The sequence below is a fragment of the Ciconia boyciana genome, chromosome 2 (assembly GCF_034638445.1).
Source record: "Ciconia boyciana chromosome 2, ASM3463844v1, whole genome shotgun sequence".
NCBI lineage: Eukaryota > Metazoa > Chordata > Aves > Ciconiiformes > Ciconiidae > Ciconia > Ciconia boyciana.
In genome coordinates, this window is record NC_132935.1 from 154228177 (window position 1) to 154244798 (window position 16622).

At 41.2% G+C, this 16622-nt stretch overlaps 1 long non-coding RNA gene across 14 annotated transcripts in view; it reads left to right on the plus strand.

Moving 5' to 3' along the window:
* LOC140648513 (uncharacterized) overlaps nt 1-16622 on the plus strand; it is a 230908-nt gene that overhangs the window by 119766 nt on the left and 94520 nt on the right. For 12 of the 14 annotated variants that reach the window (XR_012041254.1, XR_012041259.1, XR_012041258.1 and 9 more), the window contains one exon: nt 6184-6423. This is a non-coding gene — a long non-coding RNA (uncharacterized lncRNA). Of the gene's footprint in view, nt 1-6183; nt 6424-7978; nt 9186-16622 lie in introns of those variants that run through there. The other 2 variants (XR_012041257.1, XR_012041249.1) reach the window with 2 other exon arrangements.

The window sequence follows — 16622 nt, forward strand, 5'->3', positions numbered from 1 at the left end:
TGAAGTGAAAACAACATCACTCTGGAAAATATGAGATCAGCTTATGAAAAAGAAGGAAAAATTTAGCGACAACTGAAAACCTTAAACTACAGGTGTCCTGATGCAGTTGCTCTATGCGAGATCTCAAGAAGGAAACATCTGGGAACATGTAATTTACTAATTTAGATCAGGCTTTATTTTCATGTGTTCATTCTCTTCCTCTTCCCCCAAACTGCTTTTTAAAAATACCCTCAGGCATGTCATGGGCTATATCAAAGTCCTTTCTTAATCAGTAACTGTCAAATGTAAAGGAGAAGGAAAACAAATAGCATATTCTAAATGTCAACGGTAACTAAACAGATTCTCTGTGTGAAGATCTGGATATCTCCAAAGAAGTTTGGAACATGTTGCCTATACTGTGAAACTCGGTATTAACCATGTAAAGGGTGTATATACTGACCCGTGACTCAAAATGAAGTCTTTGGCTTTAGATGCCTCATCATAATTATTAGACTGAAGACTGCAAAATATTTCCTGTGCTTTCACTTTTACATTTGAAAACAAATTCATTTCAGTCAGGACTGGGCTGGTTCTTTTGGAAGTATTTGAGCCATTGAGTTTTGCCAGCTTGAACGCTTATGGGAGGTTTGTTGTGCATGATCTTGCTCAAATATTGCATAGGCCAAAAGTGCTATACTGAGATAACCACCTTTGTTGGTGCTGATGCAAGATTGACTCACTGTCTACTTTAGATATCAGACTGAGATACAATCTGGTGCACCAAAATTTAGGAGCCTGTGTTCCTCATAGAGTCGGTGGAAAGGGGTGGGCACCTCTGAAGGGTGACTTGTGCAAACTGTCAAGGGGGATGGTATGAATACGCCCCATTGTGTTTGCAGCCTAAATATATCTGACAAACAATATTTCTATCAGTTGCATGGTATGTTTACTAACAGCAAAGTCAGCTGGCATATTTTATGCTCATGTAAATATGGCTTAATGCATGAAGTGGAAAGAATTCCCAGGCTCCCTGGCAGGGGTACTTCATGGGACATGGGACACAGCTGTGGTTAGCACTGTCCATGAGATTGGTGAAGGGGGAAAATAGAGCATTAAATGCTGTGCGACGCAGGTTCTGAAGATGCTGCGTGACACTGCTGAACAGAGCAGAGATGTGTGATCCCTTAAACATACTTTCCATCAACTGATTAAATGCAGCAGTCCTGCTGCATCCCATGTACTTTCTGGAACAGGATGATATATGAACACTTAACAGTCTTGAACTGTGTGAAATATTGTTAGCAGGTATAGTGACCTTGTTTAGGATGTTCAAAAGTAAACTGGAAAGTGTGGAAAGGAGGATAGTTTGTTCTCCATAGTCTTGGTGGAGAGTACAGCAAAACATGTGCTTAAGCTGTAGCAGAGAAGACTCCAGTGAGATACAAGAAAAGCCTTTCTAAGGAGCACTGAAAGAGGCTGCATGGAGGCTGTGAAATTGTTGTCCTTGAGAATCTCTAACTTGGCAAAACACGTCTGTTGTGTCTGCCCTGCGGGGCTGAGCCGCCGTTGAGCCTGTGGTGAGAGCTGGCTGGGAGATGGTGGTATCCACAGCTGAGGTGGGAGCTGCAGTGAACACCTAAGCCGTACCCGGGAGATGGTTTGCTAAAGAGTGCAGTTTTGGCTGGGTTTTTCTAAGGCCAGCACCAAGACTCCTCAGTTTCCGTATTAGTGGTCTCAGACTTCCCTGATACGCAGCGTTGCTTTAGTAGCAGGGAGGAGCGAGGCAGTTTTTGTCAGCAGAACGATCCAGGAGCTGCGCTCGCTGCCAATTATTCAGACAGCCATCAGGAAGGGCTTGTTTACCAGAACAGTTTTCTTCAGTGATTTCCCACCTCGGAATGGAGCATGATCCTTTTCACATGTGTTGTGAGCACTATTTATAGCTGAGCAGCAAGAAATGCGTTTGCAGCAGAACTGACTCGGTCATTCGATGCAATGTATGGTTTCTCCCCAACCCCAGATGTAATAAACACAATCTGTCTTATACATTTTATTGATATACACAATTAATCACAGTGATTAATTCTCATGATCTCTTAGCCTGTTAATACAGTGAAGAAATATTGCTTAACAGGTATAGTAATGGGTTGAGGAAGGACGTTTCTGAATCACCGTTTTACCTACTGTGGACACATCACTTTTCCTCTTTGTGCTCAGTGAAGTCCCCAGAGATTACTCCGTCTTCTTGAAAGTACTGAATAGAGATAGATTCGGGTCAGGACGTTCTGGTGATAAGAATGTCATCTGTACTGTGCAATATTAGTGTCTTTTCATAACGGTTCCTAATGTGCATTTTTAATATTTTTGAGAAGGCAATTTGTTGCTATTTTTCAATCTATCAATGCATACATAGCGTTTCTGGCATTCCTAAAAAGGCACAGTCTTGTTCTCAGTGCAAAAACTAGGCCTTGAGGAACTTATGGTATAAATGTTTCTTGTCACTGGAGAAAGTCTGTGCTTGTGAAACACAAGCTGGCCATGGGTGGTGTGGAGCTACTTGAGTGGAGCTTGCAAAAGATGTAATACATCCTCTTTGATCTTCTGCATGTGTCCTGTGTCCAAATAAAGAAGAATGTGGGCTGGTTCCTTAGCTCCATGGATCACCAATCACATCACATTGTGATCCATGGATCAAAACTGAGGCCAAGAGGGTAGGAAGCCAGGTTAGACCTTCTCCTTGCTCCTTCCCGCCTATCTGGGGTTTCTTTCTCCTCTTTGGTACACAGTGCCTGTATTCCCAGTGGGGCAGCAATGACAATTTTGACAAGGCACTACACAAGGACAGCAGGAGAGGGAGGCCCAGCACCTTGCTTGCAGCACAATGTGCAAATGCTAGCTGCAGCTTTGCTCTAAAGGATCTTATTCTTGCTGACAAGCCCTTATTTATACAGGATGTTGTAATACTGGTTTACAAATGGGGTGATTGAGATAGTTGGCATGATAGCTGGACCTCAAAGCTCAATGCCTGGCAGCACTGTTGAAGGCGTCATCAAGGCTAACTGCCCTGACTGTCCATCCTCCCACATCTTGCAGCACCCTCTGAGGGGTGCTGAAAGCCCCCTGTGAGGGGAGGTTACATCCCTGACTGTGTCTCTGAGGCGTGCCCTGCAGCTGCAAGGGCTGCATCACTGCTGCTCCAGGGACCCTCGTGCTGTACCCAGGCCTGCGCTCACCATCAGGCTTGCAGGCACTCAGTGGCTGGGCTGGCAGTGGTGGCATCTCCACAGTTTGCCTAGTAAGGGGTCCAATGAGCATCTCTGTGCCACCTTATCCTTCCTCCATGCAAAGGTGCAACCTCTATTTGCAAGTTCAGACAATGTCAGCACTTGGGAACCACTGGGGAGGGCTGACAACCATGGGGTCTGCATCTGCCCGTGACCCTGGTTTCTTCCCCTCCTCCCCTGCTGTTTGCTATGAGACCCTGTGTCTTATGTAGGGTTGCATGGTAGGCTCATAACATCTGCGTAGTATGGAAAAATAGGAGGCTGAGTGACAGATGACTTATTGCACGCCACAAAACCTGTGGCCCAGGTTTTTCTTTGGGCATACCCATAGGATCTACAGCTAGATATGCTGGGAGTGACCTGAACACCTTTGGTGTGGAAGCACACGGGATATTTTGGACACCCTCAGGAGCTTTCTGTCTGAGCACTGTAGACACAGGCACCCCCTAAAAACTCACAGTTCCATTTTTATCTCAGTGGCAGAAGACAAAATTCAAACCAAATCCAACTCTGGATATCCTTAAGTTTCTTCCAGAGAGCAGACTAAACTTTCCTGAGCTGAACAGGGCACATGAAATCTGAAGCCATGTCTGAGTTTTCCAGGTTGAGCCAGGATCTAGTTAGAAAAAAAAGAACATCTTATTTATAATAGGAAATAATAGGTACTTGGGTAGTCAACAGGGTGTGGTATGTATTTGTGAAGGCTTCAGACTGAAAACCAAGCAGGCTGGCTGTGTGCAGGCTGCGTTTCAGCAGAAAGGCTCCAGGTGTGCATTTCCAAGGCCAGCAGACGTGTGCTTCTTAAATCCATCTGCCCACCTGAGCAGAACCTGCGCTCACAGCTTGAAGGTCTGCTATATACACCTTGTGTATAGCAGAATGTATATTGGGTTTAAGTGGAATTTTATTCATGAATGGGTAAAAAAGAGACAAATTATAGGAAAAAATGTGGGAAAGGAAGGGAAGGGAAGGGAAGGGAAGGGAAGGGAAGGGAAGGGAAGGGAAGGGAAGGGAAGGGAAGGGAAGGGAAGGAAATGGCATTCAGGAGGACGAGGAAGACAAGCAGCACAGGGGCAGTCTAACGATGTGACAGACCCAGAGACAGCTCTAAAGCTCCAACACAATTATTCCTGGACTCTGTCGTCTTAGCTGCGTTGGCATGTGGTCCAGTAACTGAGAACAGGGAATAATGATCAGAGCAGCAGTAGGTTGTGGTTTTGTACAGCTTAGCACAAGCTTTTTCTTTCCTGTCAGAGTATGTGTATTTATTTTTAAAAATAACTTTAAAACCTCTCTCGAATATTACTTTGGATGACACTGATTTTGGAGAAATCCTGCCAATGAAGTAAATAAACTTTCTAAAATATTCTTTTCTCATAGTGCTACATATTATGAGGGGAAAATGAGTCCCTAGTAGCTCACTTATATTAGAAAAGATGTATAGATTTGTTCTAAGTACAAGAATCCATACTGACAAGTGTGATCTTGTGAACGCTTTTTCTAGTATACATCTACCAATGTGAGCAAAGTTGTGTGAATGACTTGTGAGTTTTATGAGTGCACAGCAACAGGGACAGGTAAGATGTTAGCTGCTTTTAACAGCAGTTATGCTTTGCTATCCCCATTATTTTCAAGAATAGGAAAAGTGTTTTATGAAAGAGAAGGACTTTCAGACCTATTCTGAGTAGTGAGGGTAAGCTCAACACATTGCCTTCTCACTGTTCTTGGACTTGGTCCTCCCCAGCTTTGTGTGCAGAATTTCTGTTTGCCTTGGTGGTACTTCTCCACCCAGATGGAGAGGTCTGTTTAACAGTGCACCTGTGCTATTAAAGCACTATAAAGAGCTGGAGATGAAGGACATCACAGGCTTAATTAAACATCCCTATGTTATTCCTCTCACAAACATTAAGGTAGTAAGTGACAAAGACTTGGAGTCTACAACAAAGTAGAGAATGTTTGGATCTAGTTATGTCAGTGAGGCAGGGAACCACCTGCCTCTTAATGGCCCAAGATATAATTTTCATTATTTCAGCTCTCTGAGAAACTTAGAGGAGTATCAACCAGACTGCTTAAAGGATTTGCCTCCATATGGTATGCTGATACATATATTAAGGCTATAGTTTTGTGCATAATCATGCTGGTATGATGCAAATATCATCAACAGTATTACATAAACAATGATCTACTGCAAAATTCAGAATGGGAAAGAAACTGATAAGAATCAATATTTCTGAAATAATGGACATGTCAGAGCTAAGAGCTGCAGGATACAGGAACTGATTTTATTTTATTTACTTTTTAATGTGAAGAAACAGAAAACTGTTGAGCATGTAGTAACCTTAGAAGCCAATGCAATATGGACTAGTCACAAAGGCATTCACATTTTGTGGGTGTAATTAATAATTAAACTCTGATCTTTTTGGAACAGTGAAATATTTGGACAGAAAGTAGAGGTCTACTGTGAAAAATCTGTGAAAAGCATATATATCTCCAGTTTCTATTTCTCTGCTGTAGTCACTAGCATGCTGCCTAGTTAAAGGGATCTTGAATCCTTTTTTATGGCAATCATTTTACTTTCAGTTTTCATATTTGACTTACATTATAATGCCCTTAATAGAGATATATGTTTAGCACCACAGTCTATGCAATAGAGCAAGGGTAGAAAGTTGTGTAAGATTTGATAATAATACTTTCTGTGAAGTATTTATGAGATCCACTAATTCAAAAGTGTGCTCCAAAGCAGGATTGATACAGAAAACCAATCCTCACTGTTGTTTGGCTTACTCCTCCTTAAAATTTCTAACAAGCAGGAAAAATCTCTGTAGGTCTGTTACTCATTGCTTAGTTGGCCTTTCACACTGAAATATTTCTCTCACCTCTAACCTAATTCTCTCTTATTGCAATCTTTTCTCTTTTTCAGAGGTTATGGAAAGCACGTCATTATCTTCTTTCACAAAGAATCTTTCTGAAAATTTGAAAACTGTTATCAAATCTCCTCCTAGTCTTCCCTCTCCTGGATTAAGCAAGCCTGGTTCTTGCAAAGTCTTATGCTAGATCACTTTTTTTGGAAGTTCACTCTTATTTCTGGTTTTGGGACTTTCTCCAGCTGGTCGATGCATGCCTTGACATGTGATAACCTGCAGTGGTCACAGAGATCCAGGTAAAGGATTACCAACTGTGAGTAGAGTGGAAGGAATGTTTTGTGTGTTTAACATAAAACGTACTCATTTTCTTTAACCCAGCATGATTGCTTCTTATGCAATGGTATGATTTTATTGCTTGTTTGTGATCCATTCTAATTGTTAGGTTCTTTTCTACACTGTGCTTGTCTTGCCAGTCATTCTCCAGCTTATGTTTGTGCAGATAATTTTACTTGTGCATATGCATGTGAATTAATTTAATTGTTTAGGTGAATTCAGATTTCTGCTGTTCACCAAGATAATTTAAAATGTACATTCTGCACTCTGAAGGGTTTGAAGCCTTTTTAGCTTAGTGTCATTTTCAAATGCAAAAAGCATCTTAATCTATCTACCAGTTAATTAATGAATATGTCATACAGACAGATTCTTGCAGAACCTGACCTGATGCGTCTTGCTCATTTGAAGATGAATCATTGATAACTATTCTTGGAATGGAATTTCCCAAGTAACTGTCTAACTACCCCTAAATCTGCTTGTCTATGGGAATGTCCTGTGAGATGTCAAAAGCCAAAATCCAGATGCATGACAGTATTTATTCTGCTCTGTCCTTAAAGCTTGTTATCTGCCGTAGAGAGAAATAAATTTGTCCTGACATAATTTATTTATTAAAAATTAATCTTGGCTCTTACATCCTGGTTATATTCCAGATTCTTACAAATAGACATTTTCATTATTTGTTCTGATATTTTTCTGGTGATTGAAGTTAGGCTCTCTTCACCTTTTTGATGTTTTAAAAGTAAGTAAAAGTTTGCCCTTTCTAGTCTTCTGGAATCTGTATCCCTCAAGTTGCTAAAGGTAATTGCTGATGGATCTGAAAACTGTTTTCTGTGTTCTTAGTGCTGATTTACATCAGGCCTAGCCAACTTGAAAACTATTACATTATCTATGTAGATTCTACCATTATACTTTCCTTTTTCTAGCCTGATTTTCACCTTTCTGTTGATGAGTTTAATGGAATTGGTTATGACATTAAAACTGATCTTTTAAGCAAAGGCTGAAGCAAAAAGGTCATGGAACACTTTCAAGATATAGTGATAATGCTGTAACTATGATAGCCTAAAGTATAAGCAAGGAAAGGTTGTGGGGAAAAGGCAATCTCTTTTATTAATCCAATGGATATAGCTGGAGAATAGACAAGCATCTGCCTCAAGAGCTGGTTTGTGTTCCTGAAGAGTTATCTATTTTTTTTTAATTACTAAATTAGTCAGTCTAATAAAAGATATCACTTTGCTCCCCAAATCCTTTCTCAGAGTCAACACTTTAGCCCACTTGCTAGTGATTAACTATATTTTGTTGTTAACTATTACCTTCTTCAATTTTTCTCTTGTTAATAATGTACTTAAGTCTTTTCTCATGATGCTTTATTTCCCTTTCAAATTCTGTCACAGGCACGTTCCTGAGCCCATAGAAGTTTTTCTCCTATGGGTTTGTGCTATCCTTTTATACTGGCCTTTAGTAATTTGTGCCACTTCACATAGTTAATTTGATTATACATTTTTTATGTGTCTTTCCTAGGTATTGGATCATTGAGGAATGCATGATCAGGCCAGACCAGTGTCCTAGAACACTTTGTACCTTTCCTTCAGATGGAGGTAGCTGGCGTGGTACAGATGCTAGTGGCTATGCCTAGTGCAGGATGAGCTCCTCCACTGAAGCTAAGGGTGAAGACTTCAAGAAGTGTTTGCAGTTAAAAAAAGAACTTGAAGTAAATGAGACATGAGGACAGATATTCTGGAAGGAGAAATAATAAGGATGCTGATGGTTTCTCTTTTAATGTATTTACCTTTGTTTCCCTGTAAAGTAATACTAAAATAATAGAGAAAAATATTGCTAACTATAGGCAGCTTATTGGTTCAGTAGATTGTTTTTTCTTTCCTTCTATACTAAATGTGAAGAAGGACTAAAAAAATTGGCTTCAACATGTTAATGACATCAAATGTAGTACATATGTGGACTTTGAGGCATACATCCAGATGAACCTGATTGGTTTTTTGTTTGTCTATAGAATTATGAATTCGGTGATCATGGAAAAAGAAAAGTGTGTTATAGCAATGGATCATTTGATAGCTATGTGTCATAAAATTCTCCTCTGTGTACAAATTGAAATACATTTGGCTAAAAGCTCCATAACTGCAGAGGTACTGAGGGTATCGTAACCAAGTGAAGAGAATAGCATGTAGAGTCACAGTATGCTTCTGAGCAGCTGTCATGCTTCATTGCTGAAGTGGCAGTTTTTCAGCTGTGTGTAAGAGATACAGAGCTGTATTTCAAAGATGACATTTTATTACGCACTTGCTTTCCCAAGAGTGACTGGACACTTAAGTACATTGAGCTAGTTTCAAACACGCCTTTCATTTTTATCAGGGCTAATTGTGATGATGTTCTAAATACTCATGTATACTGCTGGAGCCTCAACAATCCAAAAAGTAGTTTGTAAAAAAGATGACCCTGCATATCTGTACATATGAATATGGAACTTTAAATGTATACGTAAACATGGCATCTCTAGAAATTCTCTTAAAGGTAGCAAAATATTCCACAAATAGGAATCAAAGCGCAAAGTATGTGTCAACAGTTATAATTATTTATGAATCCTTGGAAACTTGCTACCAGTGATCTCTGTTCATTGTGTTGGTTCTCTCCTGCTACCCCTCCAAGCTTGGCCATATCTCCCCTTACTTTTATAGGTGAATGGAGAAAAAGAAAGAGGGTTGTATTTCCATTGGTTTGTGTATCTGGCTCTGCTCTTCTTTGCCTCTTTCTCTTTCCAAATTTAACCTCAAATTTTCTTGTGCTCAGTCAGTCATGATTTCTTGGTGAAGCACTGGGGATCAAGATTGCACATTATGCATATAAGGGATTATATAAAGTGTAATGCATTTAAATGTTTATTATAACACACTAAAACAACATATTCATTGAGCTAGGGCTCAGAGTAGAATATAACAGCTCAGAAAATGTTAACATGCTCACTGGGCTTTACAAAGGAATGCCTGATGAGATTGGCTCTAAAGAAGCATCATACTTTGCCCATAACTTAACTTGTTCATCCTTGACTTCACATTTGATAAACAGCGTATAAAATATATATTAGGAACAAGAGCACGTTTCAATCCACTGCAAACATAGATCACTAGAGAGAATAAATCATAACCCAGCCAACTATGTTTTTCTCCTCCTGCTTCCTCTCCAAGCTCAATTAAGACTCAACATGTTTTTTCTTCTCCCTAGTTCCCTTTTATCTGCTCTCCTTCTCGTGTTTCCACGTCCTTCCCCCCATCCTCTTCTTTATCTGATGAAGCTAGTGCTGTAGGATAATGAGGTAATTCCTGGTAGTGTTGGAAGTCCCAGACACCTGGATGATATATTTTTTTTCTATCCCAGACTGGGTCAGATAAGACCTGATTACCCTTGGGTACTTCAGTGATATATATTCAGGTTACGGTAGTCCTTCTGGGACCCAATAAAGTTTCTGTGCACTGCAAAATATGCAAATGTCCATCTTTAGGTACAGCAATTTTGGTCTGGAAATTCAGATCTAGATGAACGGCTAGGAAATAGCCTAGATGTGTAACAAACAGAAGTGTTTTAGGTTTGTCTTCCATCCCGTCCAACACGTTACAGATGTCTAACCCCCTGGCCCTCTTTCCTGGCATGGATCCAGTTCTGATTTGGCACTAACTCACTCCCCATATGCAGTGAATACTCCCAATCTGGTGAATTTTTAAATACAACTGCTTTGCATACACTGTGTAAATAAAATATTACCCCCCCCAGCCCCCAAACTCAACCCTCCCTGAACAAAATTCTGCAAAAAATACCATTCCCAAGACTAATTGTTTCAGCAGAGTTTAATATAAATTAGGTCTCAAACAAAGTAGTTTCCATATTTTTTTTTATTTTATGTAGCCATTAGAATCGCATGATTATTTCTTAAAACATTGGATTAATTTAGATTCAATAAAGCAATTATAACCAGCAAAGGGATTAACAATTTAAGAGACCTCCAAAAAGGCTAATTACAGGGCCAGTAATTTAGCTGACTGTGTGATGATTCAACTCAGATTCCCATTTCTTAAGCTTTTGTGGACTCACTCTTCTCCCTGGTGCTTTAATAGCAAGCTTGCATGCAAATACTTGCTTCTCTGTGCCTGAGGCCTATGCTGCTTTGGGCCAAAATTGATTGCTGAAGTTACATGACTGAAATGCCTCAGGTAAAGAAAAAAATCACTGAAAGAAAAACATCCAGTAGACAGCTATGTAAAGTGTGCTGCCTGACTGTCACTAATGCTCCCAGATGGAAGAGGTTCTGCAAATAAGGTCAATAGAATTAACACTCAGTTACCCCTTAAATATCAAAGAGTGTGCCGGGCATAGTTCTGACAACATTTGGGGGTGATCATAATTGCAAACCACCTGTCAAATGAGCATATGTGGTTAGATGCTTTTTCTTCCTTAGAGTCACTGCTCGTCAGCTAATATTATGAGCTCACTCAGTCATATTTCATACTATTTAAGAGCATGGATGGCTCTATACTGTGTAAAGTCCCTTCTCCTTTATGGTTCAGATCTCCCTGCTGACATAAACTGTCCCTGCTCCACTGGAGTTGCTGGAGTCCTAAGGTTTTACACCAGCTGAGGTCACACTTGTTTATGCAGTCAATCAGTAGACATGGAGACAATGTAAATCCATTTGTCTACTGATTAAATAGGTAGTTTAAATTCGTTTAATACATGTCAGGAAAGATACTGCCACTCTCATTACTGTAAAACACTGTGGTTTAGATTCTGATACAAAGCCTGTTGAAATCAAGGAGGTTTTCACTTAACCTCAGGGGGCTTCGGCTCAGAACCACAGTCCAACCGTTGTGAAATACACAATTTATTTCTAGCCTTTTGTAAAAGCTATTCCAGAGGTATTTTCCCTTATTTAGCCCCTAAATCTGTTTGGTATCCCATATTTTCTCTTTGAAGAAAAAAAATCAAAGAAGAGAAAGCAGGATTGCAAAGGGTCTCTGAAGGAGATGTCACACAGTCAGTCATTCATCCATTTACTAGCTCAGCAGTACAAAAACTGACGCATATGTTTCCCTTTTTCAATGTTCATTGTCCTCTCCCCACCCTCAGACCTTGCTATCAGCCCCAGCAAGTAACTGGTATTAAAGACCTCCTCTTGCCTTTCAAAAGGGGAAGAAAAAATTAGCTTTTTTTTTCTTTTTTTTGGTGATTGTCCCAGTTTAGTCCCTAACTCTCAATGGGGTTGTGCAATCTGAAATTTGACCTTTTCAAATTGGGTTTGAAGAGTGAAATCACAGCAGAAAAGCCTTTCTTCACATTTTTGTTCATATGCTTTGTGGCTTGCAATCCTACAGTATCCGAGAGTTCAATTAGGCAGTGTGTAATTGACAGGTTCCTGAGTTAAATAGCTGGGATGGGATCATATACTTAAAATAGCTTTAAAAGAAAACCTGTAGACAGACAATCAGTCAGACAATCTTTTCAGGCACTTGGAAAGCCCCTATTTTCCTAAGCACTCGCCCTGTAAATGATCTGGAAGTCTTGCACGTAAAGTAGTTTAATATAAAAGATTGCTTGGAGGCAGTTAACATGCAAACATACCCCTTGATTTAATATCTAGGAGGCATTTTTTGAAGTTTTTTTTTCAGAAGTATTGTTGTTGCTCATTATGAGTGTGACATCACTTCCCCTGACCTAACGATATGTGTACTCTCTGTGCTCTGATTTTTACCTTCTTTAAGATCAAAGCCTCATTTCTTCTGAATTCAAGCCCACCTTTCCTTTTGCTCTGTTCATTTCCAATATCTAGAGGAAAAATTTACCAACAAAGCAAAGGAAAAAGAAAGGCAAAAAAAATTTCCTGCCTTTCCCTGTTGCTAGACTCTCCAATTTGTCAGGTTGGATAAAACTCCCTATTTTCTTGCTGCTATACTGTGGCAGAAATCTCAGTTCTGAAGCCCATGTATGCCAGGAAAAATAGGAAAGAATGTCTTGCTTTTCTGTTCTTGAAAGAGTGTCACTGCATAGTGTACAATTGTCCATTTTTATTCCCACATTTACAAGAATTAGGCTTTTAAGTTGAGAATTTCAGGAGTGAAGAATAACTTTTGAGTATTCCAACATTTCAGCTTAAGACATCTTATAGAGTCTCTGTTGTCACAAAGAGCCTGATAGATCAGGGGCTGTAAAAATGGAGCAACTGTTTTTACTTTGGCTTTTTTTCCCCCCTTTTAACAAAGCTGGAAAGTATGAGCACTCTTTTCCCTTTGTATAGCAGCTCACTAGTTGGAGCTTCTGACCAGTGTGTGGAAAACCACAGCTTAGTTCCTTAGTTTCGTGGATTTAAATCCACATTTCTTACCTTTGAAGAAAGTGCCCTGTTACTGCTCTAGTCTGAAGAGAAGACACTCTCTATCCCTTCTTTTAAAGCTGCTTACAAAAAACCCTCCAGGACCCGCTGAGCCAGAGGAGGGCTGGATGCTTCCCCCACCAGTCAATGCATCACTTGAGAGGAGACCCACCTCTAAGTTCACCTTCATGAGTACTCATCTGGAGCCGAGAAGAATGGCTTTGAATCATCACCAGCAGAAAGGGGTAAATTGGACCAGAGGTCTCCCAGATCCAGTGAGTGCTCTGCATACAATGTGATATATTGTATATGATGTCATGGAGTGCTCTTCATGAGGAGGGTTTGTGTTTTTTAATCCTGATCTGGAGCTAGTAAAACCTCAGAAAAAGGCGGGATTTAGAATCATAGAATCATAAAATCACAGAATCATAGAATGCTTTGGATTGGAAGGGACCTTTACAACCATCTAGTCCAACCCCCCTGCAAGAGCAGGGACATCTTCAACTAGATCAGGTTGCTCAGAGCCCCATCCAACCTGACCTTGAATGTTTCCAGGGATGGGGCCTCCACTACCTCTCTGGGCAACCTGTGCCAGTGCCTCACCACCCTCATGGTAAAAAATTCCTTTCTTAAATCCAGGCTAAATCTGCCCTCCCTTAGTTTAAAACCATTGCTCCTTGTCCTGTCACAACAGGCCTCGCTAAAAAGTCTGTCCCAGTCTTTCCTATAGGCCCCCTTTAAGTACTGGAAGGCTGCTATAAGGTCTCCCCGCAGCCTTGTCTTCTCCAGGCTGAACAATCCCAACTCTCTCAGCCTGTCCTCGTAGGAGAGGTGCTCCAGCCCTCAGATCATTTTTGTGGCCCTTCTCTGGACCCGCTCCAACAGGTCCATGTCCTTGTGCTGGGGGCTCCAGAGCTGGACGCAGAACTGCAGGTGGGGTCTCACCGGAGCAGAGCAGAGGGGCAGAATCCCCTCCCTTGACCTGCTGGCCACACTTCTTTTGATGCAGCCCAGGATACAGTTGGCTTTCTGGGCTGCGAGCGCACATTGTCAGCTCACGTCCCGCTTTTCATCCATCAGGACCCCCAAGTCCTTTTCCGCAGGGCTGCTCTTGATCACATCATCCCCCAGCCTGTATTGAAACCAAGGATTGCCCCGACCCAGGTGTAGGAGCCTGCACTTGGCCTTGTTGAACCTCATGAGGCTCACACAGGCCCACTTCTCCAGCTTGTCCATGTCCCTCTGGATGACATCCTGTCCTTCTGGTGTGTCAACTTCACCACTCATCTTGGTGTCATCTGCAAAGTTGCTGAGGGTGCACTCGATCTCACTGTCAATGTCATTGATAAAAATATTGAACAGCACTTCTCCCAGTATGGACCCCTGAGGGACGCCACTCATCACTGATCTCCATCTGGACATTGAGCCGTTGACCGCTACCCTCTGGATGGACCATCCAACCAATTCCTTATCCACTGAACAGTCCATCCATCAAACCCATATATCTCCAATTTAGAGAGGAGGATGTTTTGGGGGACCATGTCAAAGGCTTTAGAGAAGTCCAGATAGATGAAATCCATTGCTTTTCCCTTGTCCACTGATGTGGTAACTCCCTTGTAGAAAGCCACTAGGTTGGTCAGGCAGGACTTGCTCTTGGTAAAGCTGTGTTGGCTGTCTCAAATCACCTCCCTGTCCTCCATGTGCTCTAGCATAGCTTCTAGGAGGATCTGTTCCATGATCTTCCCAGGCACAGAGGTGAGGCTAACAGGTCGGTAGTTCCCAGGGCCATCCTTTCTACCCTTTTTAAAGATCAGCACAATGTTTCCCTTCCAGTCTCCAGGGACTTCACCTGACTGCCATGACTTTTCAAATATCATGGAGAGTGGCTTGGCAGCTACATCAGCCAATTCCCTCAGGACTCTGGGATGCATCTCATCAGGTCCCATAGACTTATATATGTCCAGGTTCTTCAGGTGGTCACGAACCTGATCTTCCTGTATAGTGGAGGGGCTTTACCCGCCTGGTCCCCAACATGTTGTCCATTCACTCGGGAGGGGTGAGGAGAGCGGTTACCAGAGAAGACTGAAGCAAAAAAGTTGTTGAGTACCTCAGTCTTCTCCTCGTCTGTTGATACTAGGTCACCATTCTTGTTCATCAGTGAAAGTATGCTTTCTTTAACTTTCCTTTTCTGGTTGATATACCTGTGGAAGCCCTTCTTGTTATTCTTTGCATTTAGTGGTGGAATCTCTTTGCTCTGAGCATTTCCTATCAGCTAGGTCTGAGCAGATCCTCCTCAGCATGCTGTTTTTGTGATGATTTCACACTGTCAGGGAGGAAGTGGAGACCAAAAGATCAGAACACAGCCCTATGTCTTTTTGTAAATCAGTGGTGAACCCACATCTTAAAACCTGCCAATGGTTTTGATATCCCCTCTGAAAAATCATATACAACAGCAAGAGTATTTAGACAGAAGAGCAGGAGGTATGGCAATAAATATGAAACAGATCTCTATGTGAAGATATACTAAATAGATTAAGATCTTTTATTTCAGAGAAGAGACATTCAATTAGAGGCAGTAGGGATATGAGAGAGGGCTAGAAAGTCATGAACAGAGAAGGTGATGGGGAATCATCTTCCACCATTTTTTACAATACAAGAACAAGTAAAAGTACTGAAATTATCATGTAGCAAGAAGCAGGCAAAACAATGCATGGAACTTTTTAGCACAAAGTGTTATGGAGACCAAAAATATAAGTGGATTTTGTATTTTTTATGTATATATATGCGTGCATGCACACACATACACACACACAGACACACATATATGTATAGGTAGCTATTAGATATGATTGTCCTGATTCAGTCTTCAGTAGAGGAAGATTCTAAACCTCTAGTTGCCAAATGCTGAGAGGACATATCAAAGGATTACTCTTGTACTTGATCTGTTTCTCATACTCTTTCCCTAAGCAGCTCATTGGCTCTTTGTGACTCTCCGTTCTCCCCTACATGCTGTGAAGAAAACTGAGTCATGTAACAGCAGGTTCCAGGTGCAGCATGGTGGGACACCATGAGAAGAAGGTAGCACAGACTGCACCTACCAATATTGTGAAGACCTACCTTTAGAAAAGACACAGGAAATCCACAAATTCAGCAGACATTAAGGAGAACTGAGTCTGCAGAGATTGGGGCTGAGCTGAATAGCCATTCAAGCAGTTAAGTTATAATAGCTGAAGAGAAACTCTGCTTTTAGCAAAACAACCATAGGAAGCTTTTTTAGGGCAAAAGACTGGGTTTCTAGCCCTCTGTGGTAACTGATACAATATACAAACCAGAGAGGATGCTTAACATTACTTTTCTCTCTCTTTTTTCCAAGATCATAATCATTTGCTTTAATATTTTATCTTGATAGTATAAATAGGAGTCATTCGTTTTTCTCAGTCTTACCCAGTAATCAGGGTGGTCTTTGAGTGAGCTGATAGCTGCAGGGAGTTATGTTCCTTGGGAGAAGTGAGCAGATGACCCGAGCAGTGTGAGTTACCCCTGAGCTGCCAGCTCTCAGGCATGTGCTGCAGAGTCCCGAGGGCTGGTGTGGATGCTTTCCTCTGTGTTGTCAGAGAGGATTTGGGGATAAGTGACATCCAAGTTTGGAGAGCAAAGTTTGGAGAGCACAGCCTCCTTTGGCACTTTGACATTTTATTACTCTGGAGTATTCCTATATCTTAAAGGATTTTGGAAAATGAGCTCCTTTTAGAGACATAGAGATACTCTCCTGCTTGCAAGTTGACCATGTTC